We start from the raw sequence: 11739 nt of genomic DNA on the forward strand, positions 1-11739 counted from the left end.
TATATATATATATATATATATATATATATATATATATATGAAATAATGCTTATGATCAGAATTGGGACCTTTTATGAAGAAACAAAGTTTAAAAATCTATACTTTCACTACCCAGAGAAAACTATTGTTTCTATGTCTTAGTAGATTTCCTTCTCTGACTTAAAGTTATTTATTATTTATACCAAGTCTTCTTTCTGAAGAGCATAAGACAGCTTAGAAAAATATATAAAATACAAGACAGGATAAACTGAAAATGAAGTTAGATGCAATCGAAGAAGGTAAAAACAAGGGTGGGAACTTAAAATTGGGCCAGGGATGACTGAAAACATAGAGTGCAATGACTCTTGTTAGGGGTGGGCCTCATATTTGGTTCCAAGCTTTCCAGTCAGTCACAGAGTTCACAGTAGCCAAAGATAAAAATAAGCCAGTTGCTTTGGTGAAATACTATCATGTGTATTCTAAGAACAGACACATATCATGGGCTTTCTTTCAATCAGCTTCAAAATAGCCTTTTGGCAATTACACTGGTACATAAAAATTTACATAGGCAGTAATTTGGAGGCAGAAATAATACCATCTAGATGTTCAGGTCTCCAGTGATCTGGGCTGGCAAGATGTTGGATTTTAGATTTGTAGGGAAGTATGGATGGGTTGCATGTCCTTTGCACTATCTTCTCTAAATGATTTTCCTTTAGAATTTTGATATAAACACCAAGTCCTTTGGTTGTCGCCTGAGCTTTGGCTGGTGTTTATTATTACTTGAGTACACATGAGTCCTGTTCAGAGTTGGCAATCAAGTAACACACTGTAGTACTGAGAGCTGGGTTTGGAGTCAGACAGATATTACAAAGCCACTCTCTAACTGGGGCCATAAGCAAGTGTCAGGGTCCTCACATGTAGAGAGGAGATAATATTAGTACCCATCTTCTTGGGTTCTGTGGAAATTAAGTAAGATAATACATTTAAAGTATTTAACATAATAACTAGTACATGATAAGTGTTCAATAAATAATAGTTATTAGTTTTATTATCCCTTTATAAAGCTGAGGGACATAACAAGGACTCGTGCTTACAAAAGAATGCCATCAGACATCTGCTTCCAGGTGAGCTGAGGTAGCATCCATTGAATACACTCAAGGACCCAAATAAAATGTCTACCTTAGACTACTTAAATTTTGAACTACCTCTCAGGTTCAAGTGTATTCCATACCAGTGCTTTTCAGATATCAGTCTATAGCCCATTATTGGTCCATGAGGAAGTTTCCATTGGTCTTGAAGTTTTCAAGTGCATGCGGCGGGTCTCTCTCTCAGCTTTTCAGCCTTGACAGAAACATTGTACATGAATAGATTGTAGAGATAATTACCTGTTTTAGTCCATCTGGGCTGCGATAACAAAAATCCCATAGACTGGGTGGCTTAAACAGCAAACATTTATTTCTTATAGTTTTGGAGGCTGGGAAGTCTAAGATCAAGGTCCCTGAAGATTTGGTGTCTGGTGAAGGCTGGCTTTCTGGTTCATAGATAGATGGCTGTCTCTTTGTTGTGTTCTCACGTGGTAGAAGGCGCAAGGGAGCTCTCTGGGCTCTCTTTAATAAGGGCACTAATCTCATTCAAGAGGGCTTCACCCTTGTGACCTAATCACCTCCTAAGGCTCCACCTCCAAACACCATCACATGGGGGAATAGGGTTTCAACATAAGAATTTTGGGAGGATATAAGAATTCAGTCGCTGTGTTATTTGAGGTATGAGCTCGGTGTATTAATTCATAGAGGCCAATAGCTAGGTGACTCACCTCCAGCTTTACCAAGCAAGGCTAACTTGGTTTCAATAAATTTCAGGCTACTTGCTATATACGGGCTTGAAACACTGCCTCACATTGTACACTAAGTGTATGGATTTAAGTGGAACAAATGATCCCATTAATAATCATAGTAAGATAAGATCCTGAATATTTCATATAAATGGATATACGACAATTAAATTTTTTAAATATTTATTTATTTTTGAGAGAGATAGAGGCTGAGTGCGAGCACGGGAGGGGCAGAGAGAGAGAGAGGGAGACACAGAATCAAAAGCATGGTCCAGGCTCTGAGCTGTCAGCACAGAGACCAATGCAGGCCTCAAACTCATGAACCGCGAGATGATGACCTGAGCCAAAGTTGGATGCTCAACTGACTGAACCACCCAAGCGCCCCAATATACCACAATTTTTATATCCATTTGTCTGCTGATGGATAACTTAGTTATTTCCAGTTTTTGACAATTTAAAACAAAAGTTTCATACACATGAATGTTTACAGCAGCTTTATTAATAATGGCCCCAAATGGAAACTGACAATACTTGAGTAGATAAACAAACTGTGGTACATCCATACAATGGACTATTACTGAACAATGGAAAGAAATGAACTATCAAGTCATGAAAAGAGACAGAAGAGCCTTAGAGGAAACTTACATGCATATTGCTAGGGGAAAGAAGCCAGTTTGAAAAGGCTGCATACTCTATGATTATAATTATATGACATTCTGGAAAAGGCAAACTATAGAGACAGTTCAAAAGATCAGTGGTTGCCAGGTTTTGTTTGTTTGTTTGGTGAAGGGGGGAGATGAACAGGTGAAATACAGAGCACTTTGAGGGCAGTGAAACTATTCTGTTGTAATCACAGCTCAAATTAGCGTTTCACTGGTACATACACATTCAATTTTAGTATGGAGAAAACATGTCAAATTGTTCTCCAAAGTAACTTAGCTAAATTATCCTCATATGGGCATTGTCAAAGTCCATCATTGTCCCCTACACTTGCCAACACTCAGAATTTCCGGAAATATTTTTTTCCTTGCCAATCTGTTGTATGTGAAGTATCATCTTCCTATGGTTTTGATTTGTGTTTTCCTAATTACTCCTGAGGGTGAGCATCAACTACCTTTTTGTAAAAATCTTTCCAAAATGAATTATAAATTTTTCTTCCTTTTAAGAGTGGCTATTAAATGTAATTTGACTTTTCTGATGGGCCATGGTCTCTATAAATTCCCATCTTCCTTCAGGGCATAATAGAGTGTGGTTTTTGGACAGTTTGCTCTTCAAATGAATGGCCCCAGTGGAAGTTGGGCAGAGATAAAGAAGAGGAATCATGATGGAGCCAGTAGGTTTGGGAAGGGAAGTGGGAGAAGGAACTGGAAATGTCAGCAGGGTGCTGATAGGTGTACCCAAGTCTACTGATACGTTGTAATACCAGTCAGGGGCCTGTTGGGGCAATTAGGGTGGAGTTAAAGTTGCTGAGCTCTGGCACGTTCTATTTCCTATGTCTTCCTGTGTCTTACAGAGTCTCTCCCCTGGAGCATGCAGCTGTACACATCCTGGCATGGAGTGGTCATTCTTAAATGGAGTGGTCATTCCTAAAAGGAATGGTCATTCCTAAATGCTGTTGCACAACACAGTACGGAGTCTGTTGCCTCAGATAATCTGAGGAGCATGTTCAAATCCCCTGAGCCTCTTTCTGGTGATGCTGGTCAACTAGTCTGGGATGGGACCCTGAAGGCTATGTTTTCCAGATCTTTCTGAGAGTTTCCCCGGGAACTGCCTCATGGAAAAGGACATGGTATTTTGCTTAAGCCTCCATGTCATGAGGCTAACCCTTGTGGGCTTGTTGCTTTGATGCATCTGAATAGAGGTTTTGCTGGTACCTCCCAGACTGGCCAGAGGAAGGAAACTCCCTGCTCCATATCCACAGCTACATTCCGGAATCTTTCCTAGGTGGCCAGAGCACAGTAAAGAAAAGGATCACCTATTATGATATTACTAAAGATTCAGAAGTACTGAAAGAAAATTTTACCACAGAGGCCACCTTACAAGTACAGCACAGGCCCCAAATTTCTCTAGGAACTCTTACCAGGCCAGTGACTTCCTGTCTTAACAGCGGACAAAGATATTTCACACCCCATCCCTGAGACAGAGGCCTTTTCCTGCCTCAGGGTCAGAGCCAAAGTGGCTCTCAAGACCCACAGAAGGAGGTGTTCCCCTTACCTGTGTCTAGCTCCACACCCCCAGTGTGCTTAGCCATCTAGAATCAGTTTTTATAGTTCTGAAGGAAGGATTAGTGACTAGTATAGAGAACTCTCCAAAGATCGCCTGTAACACCAAGTTCGTAAACAACTACAAGTTTCAAAATACATTAGAAATTTTAAAACATATCTGAACACATGACCAGAAATTTAATAAATTATCAGAACCTCATGCCAAAATGAATATCCTAGAATTGAAATGAGTTCTAAATAAACAGCCTAGAAAGTTCATAGTCTGGGTTGCGGGCTTTGAAAAGTCCCTTGAGGCAGTGTAGTGTAAACCCTGACAGTTGTTTTTTTTCATTTTTTGTTCAACCCTGACTTAAGGTTGGATCGCCATGACATCCATTTCAAAGAAAGATCCTCTTCAGACAAACACACTGTGAGCCACACAACCAGATAAAGAGAAAGGCCATCTCCCCTGACTGAGGCTCCTTTGTTTTAGAAGTCTTGGTTGATTTTTTTAAAAATTTCCTTTCTTTTCTTTCCTTTTTTAAAAAAAAATTTAAATGTTTATTCATTTTTGAGAGAGAGAGAGACAGAGTGTAAGTGGGGAAGGGGCAGAGAGAGAGGGTTACACAGAATCTGAAGCAGGCTCCAGGCTCTGAGCTGTCAGCACAGAGCCCGATGCAGGGCTCAAACCCACGAACTGTGAAATCATGAGTCGAAGTTGGACACTTAACCAGCTGAGCCACTCAGGTGTCCCTTGGTTGATTTTGATAAAAGGACCAATTGGGCCATTTGTCTTTTCTCTTCCTTTGCTCTAAATTCCTGCTCTTTAGTTTTTGGTTTTTTTTTTTTAATTTTTTAAATGTTTATTTATTTTTGAGAAACAGGTTTGGGAAAAGTATGTTTCTGTCAAAGAACAATTTGCAAGAAGCTCTCTGAAACTAGTTGTGATTATGGGGTACTCTTAGGAGGCATGAGAAACAGGACAATAAGGTGGCAGAGAAAGGCCACCTTTATATGGACAAAGGTTGTGGTTTAGTCAAAGGAGGGAAAGTCAAAGGAGGGAAAATGAGGCTGTCTTCTCCACAGGCTCAGAGATGCAGAGAATTTCTTCCCACTGCAGGTGAGGACTGAGCCAAGCAGATGACCAAGATGACCTTAACAGTTCCCCTCAGCTTGCATTAAATGGTAGCTTTCTTCCTGAATCTGGGACCCCAACATTCCTTTTATTAGAAAACTTGTAACTGTGAATTCTTTCTTTACTTCTTTGAGATATAAATCTTTTAAAAAACTTCTTGCCAGTTTCTCAACCTAGGCTTATCTTTCTCAAGGACCTGGAGCTAACTCTTTGAAATGTAATCATTTCACATGAGATTGTGCCCCATCTTCCAATGTCTGTGGGTGCCTTGCTCCAAGTTGCAAAATTGCCTTCTATCACCAAGAAACAGGAAGTTTATTTTCCCTTTGCATAAAGCCAATTAGCAAACACAGATGGTGTATGACTCCCCTAATGTCCTCTGGTACTTTTCCTCTGGCTCAGCCCAGGGCTTACAAACCCTTTCTTTCAGACTGAATTCTGTTCTTTCTCCCTATTTTGAGAGTTTTAAATAAAGTCTTCCTTTATTTGGATTGGAAGAATAAACATTGTTAAAATGTCTATACTACCCAAAGCAATCTACACATTTAATGCAATCCCTATCAAAATAACACCAGCATTCTTCACAGAGCTAGAACAAACAATCCTAAAGTTTGTATGGAACCACAAAAGACCCTGAATAGCCAAAGTAATGTTGAAAAAGAAAACCAAAGCTGGAAGCATCACAACCCCGCACTTCAAGCTGTATTACAAAGCTGTAATTATAAAGAGAGTATGGTACTGACAAAAAAACACACACATAGATCAGTGAAACAGAATTGAGAACCCAGAAATAGACCCACAAATATGTGGCCAACTCATCTTCTACAAAGCAGGAGAGAATATCCAATGGAAAAACGCAGTCTCTTCAGCAGATGGTGCTGGGAAAACTGGACAGCAACATGCAGAAGAATGAAACTGAACCACTTTCTTATACCATACACAAAAATAAATTCAAAATGGATGAAAGACCTAAATGTGAGACAGGAAACCATCAAAATCCTACAGAAGAAAACAGGGATCAACTTCTTTGACCTTGGTTGCAGCAACTTCTTATTAGACATGTCTCTGGAGGCAAGGGAAATAAAAACAAAAATGAATAATTGGGACATCATTAAGATAAAAAGCTTCTGCACAGAGAAGGAAACAATCAATAAAACTAAAAGGCAACCGACAGAATGGGAGAATATATTTGCTAATAACATATTGGATAAAGGGTTAGTATTTAAAATCTATAAAGAACTTATCAAACACAACATCCTCCAAATAAATAATCCAGTGAAGAAATGGACCAGAGACATGAATAGACACTTTTCCAAAGAAGACATCCAGATGGCCAACAGACACATGAAAAGATGCTCAACATCACTCATCATCAGAGAAATACAAATTAAAACCACAATGAGATACCACCTCACACCTGTCAGAATGGCTAAAATTAATAACTCAGGATACAACAGATGTTGGCAAGGATATGGAGAAAGGGGAGCCCTTTTCACTGTTGGTGGGAATGCAAACTGGTGCAGCCACTCTAGAAAACAGTATGGAGGTTCCTGAAAAAATTAAAAATAGAATTAGCCTATGCCCCAGAAATTGCACTACTAGGTACTTATCCAAAGGATAAAAAAATGCTGATTTGAAGGGGAATATGCACACCAATGTTTATAGCAGTGTTATCAACAATAGCCAAATTATGGAAAGAGCCCAAATGTCCATTGACTGATGAATGGATAAAGAAGATGTGTATATATGTATGTATGTACATATGTATGTATGTGTATATATATAATGGAATATCACTCAGTATCAAGAAGAATTAAATTTTGCCATTTGTTACAATGTGGATGGAACTAGAATGTATTATGCTAAGTGAAATAAGTCAGAGAAAGACAAATACCATATTATTTCACTCATATGTGGAATTTAGGAAACACAACAAATGAACATAGGGGAAGGGAAGGAAAAATAAGATAAAAACAGAAAGGGAGGCAAACCATTAGAGACTCTTAAAAAGAGCAAACTGAAGGTTGCTGGAAGGGAGGTGGGTGGGGGAATGGGCTAAATGGGTGATGGGCATTAAACAGGGCACTTGTTGGGATGAGCACTGGGTGTTGTATGTAAGTGATGGATCACTGGTTTCTACTCATGAAACCAATACTACACCATATGTTGACTAACTTGAATTTAAATAAATCAAAAAAGGTCTTCCTTGCCTGTTTCACTTTGCCTGGTGCCAGTTTTGCTTTGATACATGCCAAATATGTGTTTCTCACATTTACCAATCAGGTAAGACACTCATATTCCCTGGGATAGAAACCGAAACAGGGTGGGAAAAAAATGAGACAGTGCCTTAACTAAATCCTCTTCTCATGGAGGAAAAGATTGAGACCAGGAAAGCAGCATTCCCATCAGACAATGATGCTTACTTAAACTTTTTACTCTTAGATGTTCACTTATAATATAAAATTTTCCATCTCATTCTGAATTTTCATTTCTTGCCACTGGAAAAATATCTTCCCAAGGTAATTGAGACTGATATTTCTTTTAATCTCTATTGCCTAATAAAATTATAACAAAATGTCTAAATCTAGGACATTCTCTAGAGTCAGCCTTACTTGGACATATACTTTATTATAAAATATTATTGTTGCCAGTTGCGAACATGAGGAATTTGAAACTCTTTAATATTAAATTATTTCTATGAATTGGAAGTGACCTTGAATATCATCTAGCTCAATTCCAGTCTGATATATAAAACGTCTTTGTACTACCCTTCTCCAGTGAGGGTGGATGTCACCTTTCAATAACTCTGACATTTGAGTTTCTTTCCTTATAGTGTGTTAGGAATTACTTTCCCCAGTCTTACAAACATTGTGTCTAGTTCTGTCTTCAAAAGCTACTCAGGGTAAACCTCATTACAGAGAAATATTTTTCTCACCTTAGAAAATAGATCAATAGATAGTAATGATGTCAGAAATATAGATACTTCCAGAGTGAATGACACCAAAAAGATGCTCAGAAGAGGCCATGGACCAAAAGCTGTCAGAGGAACAAAGGGAAGGAAGCCAGGGAAGACACAAAAAAGTAAACGTCAGTTCCATTGCACGTGGCTGGTCACCTGGAACATTGGACCTAAGTTGTTAAGTCAACCAGGTCCTGAGGGCCAACTCTTGATTCTATACTGTGTTCAGGACCCAAGACACTGCCAAGAGAGATTCCAAAAAACGAGGAGACATTATCTATTCTCTGTCTTGCATGCAAAAACTTTCTCTGCTGTTGGGGAGTTCCTAATCTTACAGGGAAGACAAAATGCAAAGCACCTGTGTGTGTGTGTGTGTGTGTGTGCGCGCACAATATCACCTTAAGTAATTTCAGGGACGTTGAAATTGCTGAAAATTGAATAACTAATTGAAGACTTTTTTTTTTAAGTTTTTATTTAAATTCCAGTTAACATACAGTGTAATATTTGTTTCAGGTGTACAACATAGTGATTCAGCACTTCCATAGTGATTCATCACAAGAGCACTCCTTAGTCCCCATCACCTATTTAACCCATTCCCCACCAACCCCCCTCTTGTAACCATCAGTTTGTTCTCTACAGTTCAAAGTCTGTTTCTTGGTTTGTCTTTCTCTCTTTTTCTATTTTTCTTTTTGCTTGTTTGTTGTGTTTCTTAAATTCCACCTATGAGTGAAATCATATGGTATCTTTCTCTGACTGACTTCTTTCACTTAGCATTATACTATCTAGCTGCATCCACATCATTGCAAATGGCAAGAGTTCATTCTTTTTTATGGCTGAGTAATATTCCATCGTATGTATGTACCATATCCAATTGAAGATGTTTCTTAAATTACATAAGGATACTGGGAGCTCAGGTTTTTTTGTTAAATGTTTATTTATTTATTTTGAGATACACAGACACACACACACACACACACACACACAGAAAAAGAGAGAGAGAGAGAGAGAGAGAGAGAGAGAATCCCAAGCAGGCTCCAAACTGTGAGCACAGAGCCTGACATAGGGCTCGATCTCACAAATGGTGAGATCATGACCTGAGCCGAGATCAAGTCAGACGCTTAACTGACTGAGCCACTCAGGCACCCTGGGAATTCAGAGTTATTGACAAGGAGAAATCTAGTCAAGAAAAATTAGTGAGAAATTTTTAGTTGCACTTGGAAGGAGTGGATAGGAAAAGGGAATGGGAGTAAGAGAATGAGAAATGGGTGCAAAGACCCTGGGTCAGTTAGGTGGCCCTAATGAGGTGGCTTTGATTGGTGGGTATATGATAAGATATAATATTATTATTATTATTATTATTATTACTATTATTATACTGTAAGATAAATATAAAATATTATGAATATATAAGACTTGGTATATAATATTCTAGTCTGGTCACTTATACAATTTCCCACGAACACTCAGTTTAGGTATGCTAACTTCTAGCAGCTTGGTATGTAGACCAGGAATCAGCAGAAATGAAGGCTCAAAGAAGACCTGCTTCTGAGTGTGCTCACGAAAGTGCTGTCTGGGACCTCCTGCCCATCAGCTTCCTCAGGCCTTGCTTCATGTCTTTGTTCCTCAGACTATAGATAAAAGGGTTCAGCATGGAGGACAGAACTGTATAGATGACTGTTGCCACCCTGTCCTTGATAGTATAGCTAGACAGGGGTCGGAAATAAACATAAATAATGCTTCCATAAAAGAGGGTCACCATGGTGAGATGGGAGCCACAGGTAGAGAAAGCTTTACGCTTCCCCGCAGATGAAGGGATCTTAAGAACAGCAATGAGGATCCGGACATAAGAGATGACAACACACATAAAGGGGGTCACCAGGGTTATCAATCCTTCTGTGTTAATTACAATTTCATTGACAAATGTGGGGGAGCAGGACAATTTCAGCAGAGGGTTGATGTCACAGAGGAAGTGGGGGATAACATTGGAGTCACAGAAGGTGAGACGGTTTATCAGAAGAACTAGTAACAGGGAATGGAGGTCAGAGATGGAGCAGGAGAAGGCCAGCAGCAGGACGCAGCGGCGGTGGCTCATGGTGGTGACATAGTGGAATGGGTCACAGATGGCCACAAAGCGGTCAATGGCCATGGCAGCCAGGAGATAACTTTCTGTGTTGGCAAAAGCCAAGAAGAAATACATCTGGGTCATACACTCAGCGTAGGAGATGGACTTCTTCTCTGACAGGAAATTCACCAGCATCTTGGGAATGATGGTTGTTGTGTAGCAAACATCAATGAAGGATAAGATGCTGAGGAAAAAATACATAGGTGTCTGGAGTTGAGTGTCAGAGCGGATGGCCAGGATGATGAGCAGGTTTCCTACCAGAGTGACCATGTACATGATGAAGAACAGGGCAAAAAGTGGCTTCTGATCCTCAGGCCGGGAGGACAGTCCCAGGAGGATGAACTCAGAGACACTGCCGGTTTGATTGACCCTCTCCATAATCCTGCATGTACCAGTGAATATGGAAAATTCCAGAACTTTCAATTCAACAAGTTCCAATTTATTCCTATATCCCCAAGAATTCCTATAAATTGCCCATGATTCTGTCTTCCTTCCCTTCCACAAAAAGGAGTTGAACAATACAAAAGTTTAACCTGTGTTAAATGCAGGGACATCAGAGAAAGGATTTCCTTTCAGAAAGAATCCTTGGTGGACCTCAGTGATGCATGTTTCTCTAGCTACCCATAAATGCTTATTCAGATATGTCAGGTTGAGGCTCATCTCTCTACCCTCCTTGCAAACAAAACAAAGTAAATAAACGACAACAAAATACCCCAAATACCTAAGTGAAACAGGTAAATATGAATGCTGACATAGGCGCACAGTGTTTATAGTCAACATTTCAGAGACAACATTTCATTAAAAGCTGGCAAAAAACCCCTCTATTATATGTGAACCTATTTATTAGAACACTCTTAGACACTGGGGATTTATGGCTTCACAATTATTCAACACCGTTGCATTAAATGCTCACTGGGAACTCAATTGCTTAGGACTGAACTTTGTACTGAGAGTACAAAGATGAGTCATTCTTGATTCCTAATCTTAAGGTGGTTATAGTCTAGTAGAGAAGAACTTTTTAAACAAATAAGCACAATAAAATGCTACAGGTGTAGTGACAGGTGCACTGGTAAGCAATGAGCTTAGTGTGGTGTCTCTGCTAAGAGCACACATTTTGAAATCAGCTCCTTCATTTTCTGGGTGTGTGGTCTTGGACTGATTACCTAACTTTGATTCTTGATGTCCTCACCTGTAATATGGGGACAGTAAATACCTTCTCACCTCACCTTTACTTCACCCTTCTCCACTTGCTTTATTTAATTCTTTACTTCCTGCCAAAATCCTCTTGTCTGTCAGGTGTTCGGGGATGCTCTTGAAAGCAATTATTCTGTGTTTCTTGGCAAATCTCTCAGCCTTTGATTTTTCACTGTTTGACCACCCTTCACCTGAGTTTGTGAGACTTTAAGAGAGAACTATTTTTGTGTGCTTTTAGGATCTTAATGAGTATGCAATTAAGGCAAATAATAACAGGTATGCCTAAAACATATCAAGTCTTTGCTATGTATAAGG

General features: G+C 39.3%; 1 pseudogene; it reads right to left on the reverse strand.

The window, feature by feature from the left end:
* Positions 1-9561: 9561 nt before the first annotated feature.
* Positions 9562-10842, reverse strand: LOC125909894 (olfactory receptor 1L8-like; annotated as a pseudogene).
* Between the last annotated feature and the right edge of the window lie 897 nt (positions 10843-11739).

The sequence above is a fragment of the Panthera uncia genome, chromosome D4 (assembly GCF_023721935.1).
Source record: "Panthera uncia isolate 11264 chromosome D4, Puncia_PCG_1.0, whole genome shotgun sequence".
In the NCBI taxonomy this organism is placed as follows: Eukaryota; Metazoa; Chordata; class Mammalia; order Carnivora; family Felidae; genus Panthera; species Panthera uncia.